Genomic DNA, 10139 nt, shown 5'->3' on the forward strand with positions numbered 1-10139 from the left:
ACTTTTAGCTATTTCAACCTATTTTCACTCACTCATAATAACATCACATGCTGTCACAACTAACTGTGGTTTGTAGCTTTCCATATACCTCCTTGCAACAGCAGAAGTAGCCCTAAATTGGGAATCACTGAACTAGATGATCTACACGATATGCTACAGAATTACGCCACTGGTCAAGAAGCAGAGTGTTTTGTGGATTTATCATTGCCTGTCAACTGCCCTTTTATGTCAACAACTCTGCACAGGCCAATGGCCCTTGTAATGGTCACATAAAGGGTGTCAGTGTCTCATACCCTGGTGTCAAGAGCAGTTGTGTCCAGTTTAATGGAGGCTCCTTGATTTAATGACCATGTGACATTAGGCATGGGAGAACCCTGAGGTTATCCATGGCTGGAGCCAGACTGTGTGTCTGCCAATCTGGCCCTTTTTTCCCACTTATTTTCAGCCCTTAATTCTCACATTGTGGGTCAGTCTTCTCTGTGCGCCCCTCAGGGAAGCTTGGACTGGTCCACAAACTGCTGATTAGGGGGGTACTAAAGCTTCCTGCAAGAGCTCTAGTAGATCAAAGAGAAGAGGACGGTGGGCAACTCAATCCAAGGACCCAGGCTAATCAAAGTTAAATTCAGGATAAGCCTCCAAGTTTCACCGTGGGCCAATAGCTTTAGACAATGTGATTCTGATTAAGGCTGATGGCACTGGGAAAATCCATTCTCTTTGAAACTCCACAGGGTTAAAAGCTAAGACCACCTCTGTGACTGACAGCCATGAAACATGGGCGCTCACAGACTGCCAGGATCAGGGCAACATTTGCCAAAGAGCAGAATCAAAGATATGCTCCTGCAAGGTTGCACACAGCAATGAGAAATGCCTTACTGGGACATATTATGAAAAGCTCTCCTCTGTCTACCCATATGTTTGAGCTGAACAAGTTAACATGAAACATTTGTTTGGATGGGGACACATCTTTAAATTGACTGTAAATTTGTTTCCCTCAGGCCTCAAACTCATTAGTGACAAACACATTCTCTCAATGGAATAAAAATCATCATAAAAAGTTGTCAGTTCAGATGATGTGTTTGATAAACGTCATTTCAAAATCAAGACCTACCGAATGGAAAAGTAGGACATTAAAGAGTTTCATATCCATGCCCTTGGCTTTGATCCATGACTTGAGGTTTCATGGTTATTTGGGCACCAGTTGAATTACAACTCAGATCTTGGCACTGATGCTGGTTGCCTGTTACTGTCCTTGTCAAAAAGGCAACATGCACTTTGGCACCTGGGTGTGAAGCCTTTGGCCTGGCAGCTAGCTGCTGCTCTCCAACCCATTAACTGGAACACCGTTTGGTGAACACATGGTCTTTCCAAACGGTTGCAAGCCCCCATTAATTAAAATCTGAGCTGTGTTTAACTTCACCACACGTTTCAAATTATATCATATTGCTTGCTTGCTGTCTTTAATACTAAAACCGTTTGGGTATACAGACTTCTGCTCCAAATCATCTCTTAAAGTTTAAATCAACTTCATGAAAGATCTTCTCATTTGAGACTAATTGGGAACAAACAAGAGACGAGCAAACTACGCCACATCAACACAGCTCATGTCCCTACAAGGTATGTCCACTTAGTCTCATGTTTTGGGACAAGATAGGTGTTGACAAGCACCACGTTCGACCACCCTGCTGTTCAAAAAGCCCTGCTGCTTCATAAGGTGAGTGTGAACCTATGCATGTCCCCACAGGCTGGAACCCCTACATAGTAAAAGGTCTGCATCTCCTGTTTAGGGACATTCACAAAAGAAGGCTGAACTTCCATGCCTGAGGGGACAATAGAGCCTGTCACAAGGCCACTTACCCTGCTCAGCACCTCTGCCACAGGACATGTGATGAGACTTCTGTCTTCCTGCAGGGGACGAGGATAAATCAGAAAGAGCTAGCAGACCACAGAGAGATAGACAACATTCTTATTCAGTTGACTTCATCCGAGGGTGAGTTACAACAGGAAAAACTGTCGGAGCATGACAACGACTCTCTTTAGACAGGGCTTTGTTTAGCTTGTAACTGTGGGATTTAGCTCAATCTGCAAACCATCTCTCCCCGGCGACCTTAGTGCTTGATGTAGCTCATTAGAACATACAGGAGCAATACATCACCAGGCAACTGGAATACATGTGGAAACCATTTTGATTTCACCTGGTCCCTCTGCTTTAGGGGTACAGTTGAGGCGGAAGTGTCTTGTTTAGGATGTGGAGACCTCCATAATACAACTAATTGGTAGTGTAAATCAATTCAGGGAGAATAGGACCATGTTTATAGGTTCGAGCTATGTATTTTGCAGACTGAGGTGATTAGATTGGATCGAGATCCACATCTGCTTGGTGCCAGCTGTTTGACAGATTCTTTTTGGAGCACAAGGCCAGGCACCTCGGCGGACTTTTCGTCTGAGATGAAGATCTTTGAAGTCTGTCTTACTTCCAGTCAGCACTGACTGTCCAAATTCATCCTCCATTAGAGGGCTGACTGTTTTCAATCATCTGGCAAAAGTAGGAAGACTGGAAAAACACTCTCACACGCTTTTGGGTGTTCTCTCCAAAAGCCTGAAAATGTGTGAAAAATATAATGCAAAACAAAACAAACACAGTATACCTCAAAGGGAAGTCAGTTGTACAGTACATTTACATTTATAGTTACAATTGTATTGATAGTGAATACAAGAATACAGAATGCATGTTTGCCTTCAGAAGACCACTACCCAAACTAATTTAAGAGACACTCAACAAAAAATGTGTCTTTTGAGTAAAAAATATTCATCCCCTGAAGGTGGCTTTAAGAATTTGTACTTTTTTTCTTTCATGGAAAAACAGCAGCAATCTTAAATTATATTGAGTACACTTGTCTCAATAAGTGACAAGTTTTCATAACACAAATAAAAGTATCTAAATACATAGAAACTTGCCACTCCTGCAGCATAACCCACATCTCTACTGTCCATCTATATTCTCTGTATGTTTCAAACAGTCATATTTGGCTCAGTACCAAAAGCTGTATAGTTAGCCACATTTTGGTAAAAAGAGGACTATTAGGAACGTAAAGATGGACAGCGGAGAAGTGGACTCCACTGCAGAAGTTTCTTTGGACGTTTTGATATTTTTTCTGCGGTGATAACTTGTCACCATTAGAATCCATGGTAACCAACATGAATTTAAGCCAAAGGGTAAATTCCAACCAACCAGCTGCTGTTGTTTGTGATGGATGAAACTACAAAAAGCTTGCATAGCCACCATTCAAGCCTACAGGAGGTAAATATTTAATAATCAAATTTTTGATTTTGGGTGACATATCACTTCAACATCAGGACTTTATAGGGTAGTTTAGAATGGTTCTTACACCGAAAGCACTATGTCCTAATTTTCAGCCAACTTTTACAGTGTTCAATATTATTACAGGTGGCAGAGCTGCTATCTAGACATGACAACCACTCCAGCCGTCCAGCTGAAAGACACTGACCCACACACAAAAACTAATTCCCTTCTTTCCAACGTTTGTTTTCATGGAAAGCCTGAATTTGTTGTTTTGGGTTGTTTATGTGGAGACCTATTGGCTGAGAGACCTGTGTGTTTTTCATAATGCCATCTCCTTTTCTGGCGGGGCCCTTCAACGTCTGGTATTGTTTCACCACAGGAAAGCTGTTCAGCCAAAGGCTATGAATCCCTGAGCCAACTGGAAATACCCAGAGAATGTCACCCTTTGTGATAAGATATCTTGTTTTCTCCTTTCTTACACAAATATTGATCTTTAATATCAGGAAATATTACACATGCTGCATTCCCGCCATTCTCATTGTACAGTTTCGATTCTGGTCATATTGTGACTGTCTTTGTCAGCAAACAACTTATCTCTGAGCTGTGCAGAGGCATGTCAGCATATGGCTCCGATCCACAACACAGGACTTCACACCCCACCAGGATTCAGCTACAACCCAGACACCACTCGGAGCTGTGGCATGTTGGAGCTTAAACTAAAACAAGGCTTCATGTACACCCAAACAACTGTGGCTCTGGGTCAACAATTCTGACATGTTCAAGACTTTGGAAAAAATTTTCCTCCCTTTTTTTTTTTCACTTTCCTTCTTCTTCTCCGAGCAAGATTGTGAGCACTAAAATAAAACAATGCAGGGGCATGCTGTTCCTCAACCAGATGTAAACTCCAAACAAAAGGCGTAATTGGCAGGAGTGTAGTGAGGAGAGGGGTAAAGGTCAGCACAGAGGGCAAAGTAAACAAAACAGTGCGAGTACGTTTAGGTCAACCATGAGGTCTAGGCCTTAAGTCTCTACAGGACGAGAACAAGCAATCACTGTTCAGAGGATAAAAGCTTCTGGACCACATGTATCTTGGTCTTGAACATACCGCATGAGTGTATGTGTGCTGGAGCCTAAATGATGAGCCTTTGAGCAAATGAGGATCCAATATTCAATGATCAATGTAGAATGATTAAGAAATCAATTTAACTGTACTGACATTGTTGATGACATAACTGCAGAAAAGTCAAATGATATTCATATGCTGTACACACAAGATACATTAACAAATATGTTTTGGTGGAAATGTGATGCCATCTGGATTCATTTTCAACAATACAATGATGAAAACATCAAGAATGTGTTTGCAAGCTGTTGCGACTGGTGTGAACACAAAACATTCACACTAAGTGCAATGGTAACACCAGGCTAGGAGCAGGATAGGAATGGCAATGTTGGTTAGTCGGGAGTATAGCGTTAACAATATACAGGTTACAAACTCAAAGGCAAAGTCCTGTGCTTTGGACACTTAGGCACGAGTTACATTTCTGCTGATTCATGTTGGGCAACGCAATTCTCTAGCAAACTTATTTTGTTGGAGATAGGGTGGGGAAATTGGTGGCGATGGGAAGATTTAGAAGTAGTTGCTACCGTACAGTCCATACTCCTACATTAGGATGATGTTCAAAGGCTTAATTTCCACAGACAAAACATTAACAGGAAGAAGACTGAGAAAGATATTTACCAGAAAGGGCCAAGCACAATATTCCTACAAGAAACCCTTTGCCAGCAAGGGACAATGGTGCATATCCAGACAAAAAGAAAGAAAATAATGACCCCACAACCCTGCCCATTTCACTCAGTTCACAATTAAAGCCAAGAAGGATTTTTCATTCCAAGACAAAATGGGCTCCATCAAGTTTGAGCGATACCACAACAGGTAAAGGTGCCCGAGGCCCCTTATGTTGTTGAACTAAACCTACGGAAGACAAAGTGCTACCACCATCAATGGGTACCTCAGATGATTACCTCTGTTGCTCCAAATAGCCACCACATGGCCTCACAGGGCCATCATCAGCCACACAGATGCAAGCAAATGGTCCAAGATGGGCCAGGGCAGGAAGCCACGGTACGGCTTCCTCCCTTTGAAGTGTCATTAATCCTCAAGACTGTGTGGTGTTCTCCTGTACTTCTATCTTTTCTAACATTGTTGGAAAGTAAAGACATTTTGACAGGTGCTGTTTTAGGGTTAAAGGGTCAACACATTTTCTCACTCACCTCTAGAGGTATCGAACCATGCAGATAGTCTAGGTTGTCTAGGTTTTGAGATATCTGTCGAATTTGATATTTCTGCTGCTAAAAATCACTAGCAACTCACATTTCCAAATGGTGTCCCAGTTATTCTGGATAATCCGCAGACCTGAAGAAATACTGTAGTCTGTACTTGGACTGACACTTTAACTCTCAAACAGTACTTTTGACAAAATGAAAGCCAGCCAAAATCTCTTGACTTCCCAAAAACTTCAAACATTGGTCCTCACAAATATAGACATACAATAGTCACACACACAGTGAGGGTCCTCACAAAGACATAATTTCAAGTGAGTGTATGCAGTGTCAACCGCCCAACCAACCAACCACTAGAACAAAACTTTGGCATTGTACGTTTCTGCAAACCATGGATATGTTAAATGTCTATGTTTCAATGTTGGCCATTATCACTTCAATAATGATGTTTTATTATGTGACAATGCTGTTTTTAAGGTCTGGTTAGGTTTAGGCACAAAAACCACTTGGTTAGGGTTAGGGAAAGATCATGGTTTGGGTTAAAATAAAAAAATAAAATAAAAACAGCTGCAAACGTCCTGACGTCTCGCTAAAAACACTCGGTTTTGTCAGTAGAAACTGAAAGCAGGCGTTGGTTTCGAGGTGTACTTGAACCGTGCTCTCTGCTGATTTCCAACTTTCCAACTTTCCTCCAACAAACTTCCGAACCATCCGCCAACCCCTCCTCCTCCTCCTGACAAGAAAGTCAGCTCATATAGATCTCATGTGAACTACGTCACTTTAGAAATGTTGATATGATATGTATTGTTGAAGTGTAAATATGCTACGTATTACACATGTTGAAACGTAGATATTCAACGTATCTGTGGTTTGCAGACATGCACAATGGCAATGTTTATTTCTGGTGACCAGGGTGGCAGTGTATTCATGTGCACGTACAGGCCTTAAAAGGTACTATTAATATTTAAATCTCATTTAAATAATGAATAAAAAGGTCATCCAGGTCTAAAACACTTTAGATTCTGAAAGGCTTTTATGCATTATGGAAAGACAGAAACTACATAAAGTCACAGACATCCTCACTTCTTTGCCCGACTTTTCATGGGTATCAAGTTTCCTCATGTTAGATAATGTGTGTAAACAGAAGCAGCATGGAGGTTCCTTCACTCCAGTCCCTGAGAAAACTAGTTCAAAGATGGCTTATGGCAACTGAGGTATTTGAATAAGAAGATGTGAAAAAGGGACAAAGCTCTGCCTGTCAGTCCCTTAATATGTACCAGAGTAGATATGTGAGGAGTGTTGTTAACTGCTGTTGCTTAATACTGTGCTGCACGTCATAAACTGCTTTTGAGAGCTGTAGTTACTTTAGTTAGTGTTATCTGTAAATGTAAACTGAGGAGGACTGTCTGTAGAAAAGTTTAGTGTAAACTGCAAAATTTTTCATTTGATCGAGTCATTTTTATTGTTTTTGAGCCCTAAAATGATTGTTTTCTTAAAAAACTGTTTCAAATCTCTCAGTGCAGTGAAGTTATTTCAACCTGGTATGAATAAAAGTAAATTTGCTCATTTTTTTTCGATCAAGAGTCAATTTCTCATCACTCTTGTGTCTTCTTCCATTTCTAAATGATCTTAAAGTCCAAAACATAAAGATACTGGTCACTAAATAAATAATGTATAATGAAAAGAAAATGAGTATGCATCTGCACACTTTGATCTGTGCAATAAATGGTAAATGGACAGCACTTTCTAATCTTCCAGCCACTCAAAGAGCTTTACAGTATATATCAACATTCACCCATTCACACACATTCATACACTGATGGCAGAGGCAGCCATCAGTGTATGAATACAAATCAGTATCTTTTGATTAGTGTACAACCCACTCTACCTCCTGTGCCACAGCCACCATATCTATATATACTGAGATTGCTGACTGAAAGTTTTGAAATTAATGAATACTGCAGAGATTTGAGTGTGTGGATCATACATTGTTCACTATAACTTACTGAAACAAGTTGATATATATTGGAAACAGATTGATTCATCTTGCTGCACTGGCAGATTTTTTCAATTTTAGAGCTCGATAATAGACAAATATTATTATAAAATCAAGCGTTGAGTCAAGAGCAGCTGGACTTGTTGTTGTAGATTCTTGTTTTGCCTCTCATCCAAAAGTTCAGTTCTATGAATTCTTGAAAACTGAAAACTCAACTGAATTGATGAAGCCTTTTAGATGAGAGCTGAAACAAGCTTAAGAATCTGCAAGTCCTGTTGCTCTTGACTCGCTTTTCGATATACCATAACCTATCTATATCTAGGTCAGAGGAGTTGGAGGTGGAGAACTCTCACTTCCACTTGGTGCCAACCAGCAACAACCAGTCTGATCCCTCACAGTCAAAACAGCACAGATCTTTTTAAATCTGTATGTAACCCTCTTGTCTCTCTCGTCCTCTCAGTACGTGATCTTTCACAGCTTTTAGAGGATTATCGCCTGGAGTTAACAGGGTCCTAAACAGCTGACTGGCACCAGGAATCATGCTAGGAATTAGCCACCTGCTACACGGGGATCTGTGACCACATAGCCGCAGAGAACTCTCTACGCAGGAAGTGTCCTCCTGGGGGCAAAGATAGCGTCAAACAAGGTTGAGGTCGCTCGCCACCTCACACACAGTGCTCAGCAGGAAGTGTGGCTTCCTTGAGTTGGGGCTGTGAGGGCAGAGGTGAGGGAACGGGATCAGCAGATCGGGTTACAGCACCCAGATGTGGCAGAGGATAGCTATGGCTCCAGTCTGGAGGTGCCCCAAATGTAGCGTGACTGCCTGCTCAGCCTCAGTTATGGAGAAACAGGAACTACTATCCTGAGAAATGCCATTCCTCTGCAATACGGGAGTGTATTGATCTTTTTCTTTAACCTATATTCGTTCGAGGGTTTGCTGAGCATGCTTTCTATTTTTACTCTTCACATTTGCACACTTTCCTACATTGCAGCATAAGTTTAACACTTTTCCTCCAAGAGCTTTTCCTACAGAGCAGCTTCACTGAAGCATGGGAAAGAGAGGTGTGTGTGTGATGTATGCACTATGTATGGTGCACGTGAGCCTTAACTGTTTTGGAGCGTGTTTATACAGTAATCTCTAGTAAAATATTTCCAGTGGAACTAGTGTGCACTATGCTTCCTCACTGGCCTGTCTGCCCTGTCAAGACTGATGAGCTTGGGAATGAGAAACAGGTGTGTGTGAAATGTGTGGATCACTCCTTTATCTCTCTCTCTCTCATTCTTCATTCCCCCCTCTCCCGACCTTTCTGAGCCGGTCATGTTGAGCTGTATTTTATGAGGGAGGATGGGTGAACAGAGAAAACACAGAAGGACACAGAGAAAGAGCAACAGATAGCTCCACTTGTCTGGTAATCAAGTATGAAGGACAACATACTTAATCAACAATTGCCCACTACTAATCAACAAATCATTCTCACTAACAAAAGGAGCAATAAGTAGTGGACAAGAAGTAAAAGCATGACAAAAATCACACTAAATCAAGTCATGTGAGTGGATTCAAAAGCTGACAAGAGGCCTGTGAAGGTTTTCTCAGCTCTGTGGATCATAAATAAGGAACATTTTCTGGTGTTATTTTAATCTGACTGTATCACATGTGACATTAACAACATCAAAGTCTATAACATGTGAAGCAGCTCAGATCATGTGTGATAGGTGGTAATTGTGAGGCTATTACAGCTAACAGTCCACTAAGATTATGTGTGAAATGCACTGTTAAGATTCATTAATCAACAACTGGAGAACAATACTGATTAAGACACAGTTAATCAACTAATCATGGGATTATCACAATAGTTAACAAATGGCACATGAATAAAACTACTTTCAAATTTCTCAATGGGCTTAGCAATGTTGTAATCCATTTTAAAATGCAAGAATGAATACAAGTGATCTGCCAGTTTGATGAGATTATTTAAGTGTGTCTCTCTTGTAATGGCAATTTTAGTCAGTCGGTCCACCATTTTGGTCCAGACTGAAACATCTAACTATTGGATGGATTGCCATTATATTTTATACAGACATTCATGATCCCCAGAGGTTGAAGCCAGGACTTTGGTAATCCCCTGACTTTTTATCTAACATCACAAGAAGGTCACAATTTTTACTTATCCAATGAAATATCTCAGCATCTACCAGATGGATTGGCACAAACTTTTGGTATAGACATTCACTGTCCCCAGAGGATGAATCAATGATGTTTGTGATCCCTTGAATTTTCATCTAGTACCATCAACAGGTCCAAATTTAAATGTATCCACTTATAGACATACATTATAAAAGACTTTATAAGTTAATGAGTTGTTTATAGACAGATCCCCCAATGACCCAGATGTTTTTCTTTCTCTAGAAAATAAGTCTAACTGTCCATTGAAGAGGTCTTCTTGATTAATCAAGGGATATAGAGATTGAATAAAAAACTAAAACTTGTCCTTTTTAATGTCCTATGTTCTACAAAACATTAACAACTTGTTCATTGGGTACAAAAAGTCCCCTGGGAAT

This window comes from Thunnus albacares, chromosome 8 (assembly GCF_914725855.1).
Source record: "Thunnus albacares chromosome 8, fThuAlb1.1, whole genome shotgun sequence".
Lineage (NCBI taxonomy): Eukaryota > Metazoa > Chordata > Actinopteri > Scombriformes > Scombridae > Thunnus > Thunnus albacares.